General features: G+C 37.5%; 1 pseudogene; it reads right to left on the bottom strand.

The window, feature by feature from the left end:
- Nucleotides 1-11,848: 11,848 nt before the first annotated feature.
- LOC140596331 (U4 spliceosomal RNA) lies at nucleotides 11,849-11,963 on the bottom strand (annotated as a pseudogene).
- Nucleotides 11,964-14,917: the final 2,954 nt, after the last annotated feature.

Here is a 14,917-nt window from a genome sequence, read left to right as displayed (position 1 = left end):
AGCAGAAGAAGACAGTTAATTAAAATTCGAGCAGAACTAAATGATATCGAGACCAAAAGAACTGTGGAACAGATCAACAGAACCAGGAGTTGGTTCTTTGAAAGAATTAATAAGATAGATAAACCATTAGCGAACCTTATTAAAAAGAAGAGAGAGAAGACTCAAATTAATAAAATCATGAATGAGAAAGGAGAGATCACTACCAACACCAAGGAAATACAAACGATTCTAAAAACATATTATGAACAGCTGTATGCCAATAAATTAGGAAATCTAGAAGAAATGGATGCATTCCTGGAAAGCCACAAACTACCAAAACTGGAGCAGGAAGAAATAGAAAACCTGAACAGGCCAATAACCAGGGAGGAAATTGAAGCAGTCATCAAAAACCTCCCGAGACACAAGACTCCAGGGCCAGATGGCTTCCCAGGGGAATTCTATCAAACGTTTAAAGAAGAAATCATACCTATTCTACTAAAGCTGTTTGGAAAGATAGAAAGAGATGGAGTACTGCCAAATTCGTTCTATGAGGCCAGCATCACCTTAATTCCGAAACCAGACAAAGACCCCACCAAAAAGGAGAATTACAGACCAATATCCCTGATGAACATGGATGCAAAAATTCTCAACAAGATACTAGCCAATAGGATCCAACAACACATTAAGAAAATTATTCACCATGACCAAGTAGGATTTATCCCTGGGACACAAGGCTGGTTCAACACTCGTAAAACCATCAATGTGATTCATCATATCAGCAAGAGAAAAACCAAGAACCATATGATCCTCTCATTGGATGCAGAGAAAGCATTTGACAAAATACAGCATCCATTCCTGATCAAAACACTTCAGAGTGTTGGGATAGAGGGAACTTTCCTCGACATCTTAAAAGCCATTTACGAAAAGCCCACAGCAAATATCATCCTCAATGGGGAAGCACTGGGAGCCTTTCCCCTAAGATCAGGAACAAGACAGGGATGTCCACTCTCACCACTGCTGTTCAACATAGTTCTGGAAGTCCTTGCCTCAGCAATCAGACAACAAAAAGACATTAAAGGCATTCAAATTGGCAAAGAAGAAGTCAAACTCTCCCTCTTCGCCGATGACATGATACTCTACATAGAAAACCCAAAAGCCTCCACCCCAAGATTGCTAGAACTCATACAGCAATTTGGTAGCGTGGCAGGATACAAAATCAATGCCCAGAAATCAATGGCATTTCTATACACTAACAATGAGACTGAAGAAAGAGAAATTAAGGAGTCAATCCCATTTACAATTGCACCCAAAAGCATAAGATACCTAGGAATAAACCTTACCAAGGAGGTGAAGGATCTATACCCTAAAAACTATAGAACACTTCTGAAAGAAATTGAGGAAGACACAAAGAGATGGAAAAATATTCCATGCTCATGGATTGGCAGAATTAATATTGTGAAAATGTCAATGTTACCCAGGGCAATTTACACGTTTAATGCAATCCCTATCAAAATACCATGGACTTTCTTCAGAGAGTTAGAACAAATTATTTTAAGATTTGTGTGGAATCAGAAAAGACCCCGAATAGCCAGGGGAATTTTAAAAAAGAAAACCATAGCTGGGGGCATCACAATGCCAGATTTCAGGTTGTACTACAAAGCTGTGGTCCTCAAGACAGTGTGGTACTGGCACAAAAATAGACACATAGATCAATGGAACAGAATAGAGAACCCAGAAGTGGACCCTGAAATGTATGGTCATCTAATATTCGATAAAGGAGGAAAGACTATCCATTGGAAGAAAGACAGTCTCTTCAATAAATGGTGTTGGGAAAATTGGACATCCACATGCAGAAGAATGAAACTGGACCACTCTCTTTCACCATACACAAAGATAAACTCAAAATGGATGAGAGATCTAAATGTGAGACAAGAGTCCATCAAAATCCTAGAGGAGAACACAGGCAACACCCTTTTTGAACTCGGCCACAGTAACTTCTTGCAAGATACATCCACAAAGGCAAAAGAAACAAAAGCAAAAATGAACTATTGGGACTTCATCAAGATAAGAAGCTTTTGCACAGCAAAGGATACAGTCAACAAAACTACAAGACAACCTACAGAATGGGAGAGGATATTTGCAAACGACATATCAGATAAAGGGCTAGTTTCCAAAATCTATAAAGAACTTATTAAACTCAACACCAAAGAAACAAACAATCCAATCATGAAATGGGCAAAAGACATGAAGAGAAATCTCACAGAGGAAGACATGGACATGGCCAACATGCACATGAGAAAATGCTCTGCATCACTTGCCATCAGGGAAATACAAATCAAAACCACAATGAGATACCACCTCACACCAGTGAGAATGGGGAAAATTAACAAGGCAGGAAACAACAAATGTTGGAGAGGATGCGGAGAAAAGGGAACCCTCTTACACTGTTGGTGGGAATGTGAACTGGTGCAGCCACTCTGGAAAACTGTGTGGAGGTTCCTCAAAGAGTTAAAAATAGACCTGCCCTACGACCCAGCAATTGCACTGTTGGGGATTTACCCCAAAGATTCAGATGCAACGAAACGTCGGGACACCTGCACCCCGATGTTTCTATCAGCAATGGCCACAATAGCCAAACTGTGGAAGGAGCCTCGGTGTCCATCGAAAGATGAATGGATAAAGAAGATGTGGTTTATGTATACAATGGAATATTACTCAGCGATTAGAAACGACAAATACCCACCATTTGCTTCAACGTGGATGGAACTGGAGGGTATTATGCTGAGTGAAATAAGTCAATCGGAGAAGGACAAGCAGTGTATGTTCTCATTCATTTGGGGAATATAAATAATAGTGAAAGGGAATATAAAGGAAGGGAGAAGAATTGTTGGGAAATATCAGGAAGGGAGACAGAACATAAAGACTCCTAACTCGGGGAAACGAACTAGGGGTGGTGGAAGGGGGGAGGAGGGCGGGTGTTGGAGGGGAATGGGTGACGGGCACTGAGGTGGACACTTGACGGGATGAGCACTGGGTGTTTTTTTGTATGTTGGTAAATTGAACACCAATAAAAATTAATTAAAAAAAAAAAAAACAAAAAAAAACAAAAGCCACAGGCTTCACCCACTATTGGCCAGTCTAGTGCCCTTCCAATATTGTCATTTAAATGTATATGCATTTAAAAGGCTAGAAGGAAATTTGCTATATTGCTTATTTAACACTGTATAACAAACTTAGTAATGTAAAATGACAATCATTTATTTTTATCTCTCAAGAGTCTGAGGATAGACTGGGCTCAGTTACATAGTTCTTGCTCACAATCTTTCACACAGATGCAGTTAGACAACGTCTGGAACTAGAGAAATCTAAGGCTTCCTCCTTCACATGTCTGGAAGTTGATGCTGGTTGCTGGCTAGAAACTTGGCTGAGGCTTTCAGCTGGAACACTTACATATGGCTTCTCCATGTGTCCTGAGTTTCCTCATAGCCTGATGGCTGAGTTCCAAGAACAAGTATTTTGAGAGAAAGAGAGCAAGTGCTCCAGCATGAGCCAGAAGTAAGCTATATTGACTTTATGACCTATCATTAGGAGTTATGCAACATCACATTCACTGCATTCTATTTATTAGAAGCAAGTCACAAGCCTATATTCTAGAGGACAGGAACTAAATTTTACTTCTTGATGGGATAACTGTCAAAGGATTTTTGAACTTTTTAAAAACCACCATATATATTAATATGCTTATAGTCAGTGTTAATATTATAAAAGATTTACATTTTATTCTTTATTCTTTTTTTAAGTTTTCCAAATTGTTTACAGAAAATATATATTATTTTTAAAATAAGAGGAGAAAAGATAATAAAGAGCCATAGAGTAAATAAGAGCATGGAACAGTTAAAAGACCTAAATTTTAGTTTTAGCTCTGCCACTAACTCATTGTAAACCTTGGGCAAGTCCCTTCCCCTCTTGGGGCCTCACTTTCTTCATCTACCACAAAAGGTTTGGACTACACGATCCCAGAAGGCTTTCCAAATGCTAGAATTTTCAGGACTTTTTTTTGTGACACTAGTGGATTCTGGCTCTTCCTTCTCATTTAATTTGCATGATCCTCTTCTGTTTATTCTTTCTATTTTGGTGTTTCCCAGGGTTCCACCTTAAGCTTGGGAGCTTGACCTCATTCGTTCTCACCATATTTCCTACTCCCTTTGCTACACTTGCCCTGTGGAGATGCAACCCAGGGTAAGTCCAAGTTCTCACCATTTCTTGGCTCAACACTCAGGCTGTTGGAAAACACACATGCACGTGTACATGTATACACACACACACATACACACATCAATTTGGAGCTAACAGAAATTTATGGTTTCCCATTCTCAGCTAGGCCCAACCAGCTGCACAGCATCCCTTCTGTATGTCATTTTTGACATTCTTAGGGGCTATTCTGTGTTTTCAATTTTCTTCTTAATCTCTTTTTCTATCTTTCTCTTTTCATTTGTGGAAGTTGACTTCATTTCCCACTTGACTGTGAATGTGGAGATAGTCAGACAAGACCTCTCTCAACTTCTTCTCTTACTATCTAAAATTTCTATTTTATCTGGACCTGTTATCTACTCCTTTCCTCTGTCTCATTGGTGGGGGTATAGCTTCTCCTGCTGTGTGTGTATCTCTCTCTCCAAGCTCTGTATCTCATTCTATCTTGCTTCCTCAGACATTTATGTGATTAATCACCTCCACCCATGTGCACATAATTCTGTATCTTCAACCATTCTACTAGCTCTCTTCAACTTATTGTTGGTTGAAATATTCTATAGATATCAATTATATCCAGTTGATTGAGTGCTATTGAATCCAATTATGTCTTTACTGATTTTCTGCCTGTTGGATCTGTCCATTTCTGAAAGAGGAATGTTGAAGTCTCAAATTATAATAGGGGATTTATCTATTTTTCCTTGCAGTTCTATAAGTGTTTATCTCACATATTTTGGTACTTTGTTGTTAGGTGCATGCATATTAAGGATTGTTATGTCTTTTTGGATAATTGACCCATTTATCATCATGTAATGCTCCTCTTTAGCCCTGATATTTTTCCTTGGTCTGAAGTCTGCTTTGTCTGAAATTTATAGCTTTCTTTTAATCCAGCTTTCTTCAGCTGAAGAAAACTTTTTCAACTTTCTTCAGCTTCATCTTTCTTTTGATTAGTGTTAGTGTGGTATATCTTGTTCCATTCTGTTCCTTTCTTTTTTGGGTGTGTGTGTGTGTGCTGTAACATGTCTAAAACACAGCTTACTTCTCTGCCCTCAGAATCTCCCACATCTCCATGGAGGTACAGAAATTTGCTAAGTATCCTGATTATACTTTAGGCCTGTGATTCTAGATTGCCTTGAGACTCCTGGATTTTAATCTATAATGCCTATTTTTGGCTCTGAAATGCTGCTGTAGAAGGAGGCTGAGACCACTGCTCCACATCTTGTGTTAGATAGAGCACGAGCTTTTAACACCCTGAGGCTGCTGCAGAGCTGATTTGAGGAGCATATGGGGTAATTGAGTATTGGTCAACAGACCTAATAAGGATAAGAGCTTCACATGGGGTGTATATTACTTACTGAGGTCTGTTCACCAGGAAGATTAATCTGTCACTATAATGCCTGTGGAATGCTGAAATGTCAGGCTCTCAAGGAGAGTGACTCATAATTGATGATCTCTAAGCTAGCAATACCTCTTTTTTAAAAACTTTTTTGTAACAATTTTATTTTATTATTATTATTTTGTGTTGAATAGAGCCACATAGGTAGTTATCTATTTTTTAAAAGAAGATTTTATTTCAGAGAGAGAGAACATATAAGCAGGGGAGGGGGCAGAGGGAGAGGGATAAGAATACTCTCTGCTGAGCAGGGAGCCTGATGTGAGGCTCAGTCCCAGGACCCTGAGATCATGACCTGAGCTGAAGGCAGACACTTAACCAGCTGAGCCACCCAGGCACCCTGGTAGTTATCTATCTTAAACTTTTTTTTATTGAAGTGTAATCCTTTTATTTTTAATCTCTATGTATATATTTATATTTAGAATCACTGCATATCTATGTGTCTGTTTTTATGTCAGTACTACACTTAATCTCTTGGGAACCACAAAACAAAAACCTACAATAGAAACACAAAAATAAAGAGAAAAGAGCCCAATCATTACACTAAATAACACCATCAAACCACAAGAGAAGAAACCAAGAGAATAAGAAAAGAATAGAGAAGAGCTACAAAACAACCAGAAAACAATTAAGAAAATGGCAAACAAGCATATACGTATCAATAATTACTTTAAATGTAAAAGGACTAAATTTTCCAATCAAAAGAAATAGGATAGAGGAATGGTTAAAAAATAATAAGATCCTTCTATATGTTGCCTACAAGAGACCTACTTTAGATCTAAAAACACACACAGACTGAAAGTGAAGTGATAAAAAATATATACCATGCAAATGAAAACAAGAAAGCTGGAGTAGCAATACTCATATAGAGGCAAGCTAGACTTTAAAACAAAGACTGTAACAAAAAACAAAGGTAATTATATAATGATAAAGGGGTCAATGCAAGAAGAAGATATAATATTCATAAGTATTTATGCACCAAACATAGGAACACCAAAATATATAAAGCAAATATTAACAGTCATAAGGGGAGAAGCTGACAGTAACACAATAATAGGTTACTTTAATACCCCACTTGCATTAATAGATAATTTGATCCAGGCAGAAAATCAATATGGAAACATCAACCTTACATGACGTATTAGGCCAGATAGGTTTAATAGATAAATATAGAACATTTTATTCAAACATTGCAGAATACATATTCTTTTCAAGTGCACATGGAACATTCTCCAGAATAGTCACATTTCAGATCACAAAATGAGTCTAAGTTGAAGTCATGACAAGCATGTTTTCTGACTACAACAGTATGAAGTTAGAAGTCAATTACAAGAAGAAAGTGGAAAATCATATGATATTTGTCTTTCCATGACTTCACTGCAAAATATCCTCTAGATCCACCCATGTTGTTACAAAAGGCAAGATCTCATCATTTTTAATAGCTATTTTGACTATTAAAGCTTTGTAATATAGTTTAAAATCAGGAAGTGTGATGCCTTCAGTTTTGCTCTTTTTTCTCAAGATTGATATTGCTATTTGGAATATTTTGTGGCTCCATACAAATTCTAAAATTGTTCTATTTCAGTGAAAAAGGTCATTGGACTTATAATAGGTATTGCATTGAATCTCTAGATTGCTTTGTGTAGTATGGACATTTTAGCAATATTCATTCTTCTAATCCATGGGCACAAAAGAACTTTCCATTTATTTGTACTCTCTTCAATTTTTTGCATCAATGCCTTACAATTTTAGTGTATAGATATTTGCCTCCATGGTTAAATTTATTCCTAGGAATTTACATTTAAAGTAATTATTGATGAGTATGTATTTGTTGCCATTTTATTGTTTTCTAGTTGTTTTTGTAGTTCTTCTCTGTTCTTTTATTATTCTTTTGGTTTCTTTCCCTGTGGTTTGATGGTTTTCTTTAGTGTAATATTTGGGGTCTTTTCTCTTTATTTTTGTGTATGTATTGTAGTTTTTATTTTGTGGTTATAAGATTCATATATATATATATGTCTATTTTAAGATTATAGTTGCTTAAGTTTGTATATATTATAAAAGCACGACATTTTTACTCCTACCACGTTTTAATATTTTTGCTGTCATATTTTACATCTTTTTATCTTGTGTAACATTTAAGTTCTTGTAGTTACAGCTAATTTGACCATTTTTGTCTTTTAACCTCCATGCTAGCCTTTTCAGTGGCTGATCCAAAGCCTTTCCAATATATTTGCTTTTACCAGTGAGATTTTAAGATTTCATATATTTTCTTACTTCTAGTTATGGCTTTTTCTTTCCCATTCAGAGAAGACTCTTTAACATTTCTTACAACATTGGTTTATTGCTGATGAATTTCTTTAATTTTTGCTTGTTCGGGAAACCTCTGTCTTTCAACTGAGTGATAACCGTGCCAGATAGAGTATTCCTGGTTTTAAGTTTTTCCTTTTCAGCACTTTAAATATATTCTGCCACTCTCTTGTGGCCTGCAACATTTCTGCTGAAAAATCTTATGGCTTTTCTCTTGTATGTCACTATTTGTTTTTCTTTTGCTGCCATTAACTTTCTTTTTTTTTTTAGCTTTAACTTTTACCATTTTAATTATAATATATCTTGGTGTGGATCTCTTTGAATTCATCTTGTTTTGGACTCTGTGCTTCTTGCATCTGGATATTTGTTTTCTTCCCTAGGTTAGGGAATCTTTTATCCATTATTTCTTCAAATAAGTTTTCTGCCCCTTTCTCTCATTTTCCTCCTTCTGGGACCTCTTTAAAGTGATTGTTAGTATGCTTGCTGTTGTCTCAGAGGTCCCTCAAACTATCCTTATATTTTTTGAGGAAGAGAGAGAGAGAGAAGGAGTAGGCAGGGGCAGAGGGAGAGGGAGAGAGAGAATCAAACAGGCTTCATGCTCAGTGTGGAGCCCAATGTAGGGCTTGATTTAGACCCTGAGATCATGACCTGAGCCAAAATCAAGAGTTAGATGTTTAACCATCTGAGCTACGCAGGCACCACATCTCATTTTTAAAAAAATTCTTTTTTTCCCTCTTCTGATTGAGTGATTTTTCACTATCCTATCTTGCAGATCACTGGTCTGTTCTTCTGTATCATCTGATGAGCTATTGATTCGTTTAAGTTATTGTATTTAAGTTATTGTATTCTTCAGCTCTAATTGGTTTGTTATCATATTTAAAAAAACCTTTGTTGATATTCTTTTTTTAAAGATTTTATTTATTTATTTATTTATTTATTTATTTATTTATTTATTTATTTGACAGAGAGATAGGGAGAGCCAGAGTCCACAAGAAGGGGGAATGGCAGAGGGAGAGGGAGAAGCAGGCTCCCTGCTGTTCAGGGAGCCCGATGTGGGGCTTGATCTCAGGACCCTGGGATTATGACCTGAGTTGAAGGCAGACTCTTAACTGACTGAGCCACCCAGGTGCCCTTATTTGTTGGTATTCTTACTATGTTCTTCCATCCTTATCCTGAGTTCAGTGAGCATCTTTATTACTTTACAGTGAAAACTTTATCAGTAAATTACTTATTTCTCTTTTGTTAGGTTTTCTTCCCTGGGGTTTTATCTTCTTCTTTCATTTGAAACATATTTCTCTGTTTCCTCATTTTGTTTTTCTTTGTGTTTGCTTCTATGAATTAAGCAGAACAGCTACCTTTCCTAGTCTTGAAAGAATGGTTTTCTGCAGAAACATCTGCTGTGCAGACTGCATGTGTCTGATGGCTTTGCTGGGATAGCTGGAGCTGGAGTGGTATGGACTAGGGAGTCCTAGAGCATACCACACCAGGGCCACCTTATAGGGATGGTTGGAGCTGGAACAGGTACAGGCTGGGTAGTCTCTGATTGTGCCATTCTGGGGTTGCCTTGGTGGGATGGCTGAAGCTGGAGTGGACATGGGTGTTGGGAGGTGTTCTAGGCCATGCATGCTGAGAGTACCTTAGGGGAGTGGCCAGATCTAGTGTAGATCAGGTAGTCTTGCATGTGTTGCATCATGGCTTCTTTGTCAGGGTAGCCTGGGCTGGAGTGGGCATGGGCTGGGACAGTCCCAGGGTATGCCATGCTGAGGCCATCTTGATGGGACAGCTGGAGCTTGGATGGGCATGGATGAGCGGTGTCCTGGGTTGTGCTATATTGGGGCCACCTTACTGTAATGGATGGATGGGCATAGGCTAGGGAGGTTTCTAGAATGTGCTGCACATGGGCTTCCTTGGAAGGATGGCTAGAGCTGGGGGTGTTGTGTATAGGATGTGCTGTGCTGTGCCAGCTAGGGAGCATGGCTGGAGTTGGTGTGGTCCAGGGGCCCAGGGTGAGCTGAAGCATCCCTAGCAGACAGGTTAATGAGCCTGGACCCTGCTTCCATCCATACTATCAAGATGGAGATGGGAGGATAAAAATGTCACTAACAAGTGCCTTTGATACCAGGGAGAGTTACAACAGTTCTCTGCCCATTTGGCAGATGTTCTAGAGTTAGTAAATGGATTTTATTCACTTAGAGTTTAGTTGCTTTTTTAAACTGCTTTTTTAAGGTGCACCTCAGGGTATGTGAGTCTGTGCCTAGGTCCTTCAGTGATATCTTTCTATACTGCAGGTTGTTGCAGTGGGAGTGAAGTTCCCTTTGTTACTGTGTCTCCATCTCTCCTACCCTTCTCTATGTTGTCCCTATATCATTTTTGTGTGTGTGCACAGAAGCTGTTCAATAAGCCCTCAGTTCTTCTTCAGGAAGAATTGCTCTATATGTAGGTATAGATTCAATGTGTCTGTGGAAGGAGGTGAGTTCAGAGTCTTCCTTTGTCACCATCTTAGAGCACTGTATTTTTTTAAAAAAGACTTTATTTATTTATTCATGAGAGACACACAGAGAGAGAGGCAGAGACATAGGCAGAGGGAGAAGCAGGCTCCATGCAGGGAGCCCGATATGGGATTTGATCCCGGGTCCCCAGGATCACGCCCTGGGCTGAAGGCAGCACTAAGCCACTGGGCCACCGGGGCTGCCCTGACCACTGTATTTTTGCTTTCTTGATAATGTCCTTTGATGCACAAAAGTTTTTAACTTTGGTGAAATCCCCAGTTTATTTTTTCTTTTATTCCTTTCACTTTTGGTGTCATTTGTAAGAATCTGTTGCTAAATGCAAGGTCACAATAGTTGAGTTTTGCTAACACTATTTCTTTCCCCATTGAATGGAATAGCCACCCATGTATATAATCAATTAGTCATATGTGCATGGATTTATTGCTGGACTATCCTTTTCCCCCATTTATCTATATATCTATTTCTTTTAAAAATATTTTATTTAAATTCAATTTGCAGATTTAGTATAACACCCAGTGCTCATTCTATATATGTTTCTATGCATTACTGCACTCTTTTGATTGCTGTAGCTTTTTAGTAAGTTTTGAAATCAGGAAGTATGAGTACTCCAAATTTGTTTCTTCTTTTTCAAGATTGAGTATTTTGGCCCCTTGTGCTTCCATATGAGTTTCAGAATCAGCTTTCCATTTCTGATAAAAAGCCTGTTGGATTGTTGATACTGATTGCATTGAATCTGTAGGTGGCTTTGGGTAGTACTGACATCTTACCAATAATGAGTCTAATAATCCATGAACATGAGATGTATTTTCATTTATTTACTTCTTTCATTACTCTCATCAATGTTTTGTAGTTTTCAGTGTATAAACTTTTACATCTTTCCTTAAATTTATTCCCGGGTATTTTATTCTATTTGATATTGTTGTAAATGGAATTGTTTTCTTAATTTCCTTTTGGATTGTTCATTACAAGTATATAAAGATACAACTGGTTTTTGTGGCCTAATCTTGTATTTTTGTACTCTGCAACTTTGTTGAATTCATTTATTGACTGTAGTAGACTTCTCATGGACTTTTTGGGATTTCCTATGTATAGGAGCATGTCATCTGCAAAAAGAGATATTTTCACTTCTTCTTTCCAATTTAGATGTGCTTTATTTCTTTATCTTGTCTGTTTGAACTGACTAGAACTTCCAGTACAATGTTAAATAGTGGTAATGAAAGCAGGCATCCTTATATTTTTCTTGATCATAAGGGAAAGATTTCAGTCTTTTACCACTGAGTATAATGTTAGCAGTGCATTTCTCATAAATGCTCTTTATCATGTTAAAGAAGTTCCATTCTATTCCTAGTTTATTGAATGTTTTTTATCAGACCATCTATTGAGGTGGCCACGCATTTTTTTCTTCAGTCTATTAATGTGATGAATTACATTGATTTTCATATCTTGAAGCACACTTGCATTCCTATTAGCAATAATCACACCTTGGGTAAACCTTATTGGCTACGATACTGCCACTGCACAAAGCTCCACACTTGCATTCCTGAGATAAATCTCACTTGGTCATGGTGTATATTCCTTTTGATAAGTTGTTTTATTTGGTTAGTAGTACTTGTTGATTTTTGTGTTCTCTTCTCATAAGGGATATTGATCTATAGATTTCATGTGATGTCTTAAACAGTTTTTAAATTAAGTTTTAGATTTTATTTCTAGTATAGTTGACACTCAGTGTTATACTAATTTCAAGTGTACAATATAGTGATTCAGCAATTCTATACATTACTCAGTGGTCATCATGATAAGTGTATAATTTAATCTCCATCACCTATTTAACCCACCCCCCACCTACCTCCCCCTGATAATCATTAGTTACTTCTCTGTAGTTAAGAGTTTATTTCTTGGTTTGTCTCCCTCTCTCTTTTTTTCCCTTTGCTCATTTGTTTTCTTTCTTAAATTCCACCTATGAGGGAAAACATGGTATTTGTCTTACTCTGACTGATTTATTTCACTTAGCATTATACTCTATAGCTCCATTCATGTTGTTGTAAATGGCAAGATTTCATTTGTTTTTATGGCTGAGGAGTATTATATATATATATAATTATATATATATATATATATATATATATATATATATATATATATAACATCTTCTTTATCCATTAATCATTTGATGGACATTTGGGCTTTTTCCACAATTTGGCTATTGCTGATAATGCTACTATAAACACCAGTGTGCATGTATCCTTCCCAATTAGTATTTTTGTATCCTTTGGGTAAATACTTAGTAATGCAATTGCTGGCTCATAGGCTTAGTTCTACTTTTAAATTTTTGAGGAACCTCCATACTATTTTTCAAAGAAGCTGCACCAGTTTGTATTTCCACCAACAGTGCATGAAAGTTCCCCTTTCTCTGCATCCTGTTATTTCTTGTGTTGTTGATTTTAGCCATTCTGACAAGTGTGAGATGATATCTCATTGTAGTTTTGATTTGTATTTCCCTGATGATCAGTGATGTACAACATTTTTTCATGTGTCTATTGGCCATTTGTATGTATTCTTTCGAAAACTGTCAATCCATATCTTCTGCCCATTTTTCAGTTTGATTATTTGTATTTTGGGAATTGAGTTTTAAAAGTTCTTTATATTTTGTGGATACTAACTACTTATAAGATATGTCATTTGTGGGCTGGGAGGAGGGAGAATGGTGAAAGAGTAAGGGACCCTCATTTTATCTGGTCCCTTGAATTCAGCTAGGTACCTATCAAGTCATTGTAAACATTTGTGAATTCAACCTGAGATCTAAGAAAAGAATTGCTGTAATTTTACAAATAGAAAGGCAACCAGTTTTTGCAAGGCAGGAGGTATGGAGAGTGAATCTAGGGGATATATCAGAAGATAAACCTTAGAGGAGGGAACCTCTTTATGATGGCTGCTGGAAAATGATATAGAAATGGAGTGCAAAACTGGAACTTGTAGAAGGCTGCTTCTGTGAGGGACTTCCCTGCATGAAAGGTATTCAGGTGGCAAAGTGGGGCAGAATCCTAGGTGGGAAGGTGAGACCTCAGGATGCCCAGGGACACAAAAGGAAAGAAGATGGCTGAGTGCAGCAGAGTTCCTAGACATTGGAGTGAGGAATCCAGCTACAATTAGTGAGCCCTGGAGTGGCTCTCAGCTAGGTCTTGCCAAACCATGAATCATGGCATGATCAGGGGACTGCTATTGAAGCAGGGCCCTGAAACGCAGTGGAGGCTTCCTCCTTCCCCCAGGAGGAGTGGCACAGGTATGCACAGGTTTGGGCAATCACTACAGAGCAGGGCATAGTGAATAGCAAAGCCACGGTGAGGACCCCTTCCCCCCACACTGAGAGGATTGGTACGGGTGTGCATTGCAGTAGTCTACAGAGTTTGGTGCACACAAAAGTAATTACTATTCTCTGAGGGTGCACTGAAGAGTGGGAGCTGCAATTATTTAGCTTGGGGGCTGGTGATTGTGGCCCTGCCATTTTAACTTTTATTTCATCCTCTAAAGCAGTGTCAAAAACCTTCAGGGAATGAAAGCCACATAGGGCAACCCAAAGCAGCTTAAACTGACCCCAGCCTCAAGGCAAGGGGTGGTGCAACTCTGCTCAGGCAAAGACACCTGAGAATTGGCAACAGGCCCATCCCCCAGAAGACCAGCAGAAACAGGCTAATACCAAGTTTATGGATCACACAGAACTGAAAAACTCCTATGCTAGGGGAAAATAGTTTATTGAATTTGAGTTTTCTTTTCATGACTCTTTAGTCTTTCAGTTTAAATTTTTCTTCTCCTTTTTTTCCTTTTCAACTAGTTTATTTTATCAACTCTTTTTTAACCTTTTAAAAATTTTCATTTTTACATTTACATTTTAGAGATATATTCTTCATTTTTTTGCTTCCTTTCACTGTATTCGATTTTATTATTGTATATGTATTTTTTTCACAATTTTGGAATCTAGTATCCGTTAGCTTATATTCTCACTTCTCCCCCCCTTTTTTTCTTTTTCAGTTTCTGATCTCTTCAGATTTGTCTAGTGTATACTTCGCTTGGATTGTGGCTGATATTTATGATATTGTTCTCTCATTCATCCATTCTTCTCTGGGAAAAATGACTAGAAGGAGAAAAATCACAACAAAAGAAAGAACCAGAGGTAATACTCTGCCATAAATTTAGTCAATATGGATATAAGTAAAATGTTGTACCTTGAATTGAGAAAAATGTATGTAAAGATACTAGCTGGCATTGAAGAAAGCATAAAAGACACTAAAGAATATTTTAGTCAGAAATAAAATAATTAAATCTAATCAGTCAAAATTAAAAATATTTAACTAAGATGCAATCTAAAATGCACACTCTAATGGCTACAGTAATTGAGGCAGAAGGGAGAGTCAGTGACAGAAGACAAAGTGATGGAAAGTAAGGAAGTTGAGACAAAGAGAGTAAAACAGATCATGAGAGGAGG

Source organism: Vulpes vulpes, chromosome X (assembly GCF_048418805.1).
Source record: "Vulpes vulpes isolate BD-2025 chromosome X, VulVul3, whole genome shotgun sequence".
Lineage (NCBI taxonomy): Eukaryota > Metazoa > Chordata > Mammalia > Carnivora > Canidae > Vulpes > Vulpes vulpes.
The sequence above is the reverse complement of the archived record's forward strand: the minus strand, read 5'-3'. Positions and strand labels throughout refer to the sequence as shown.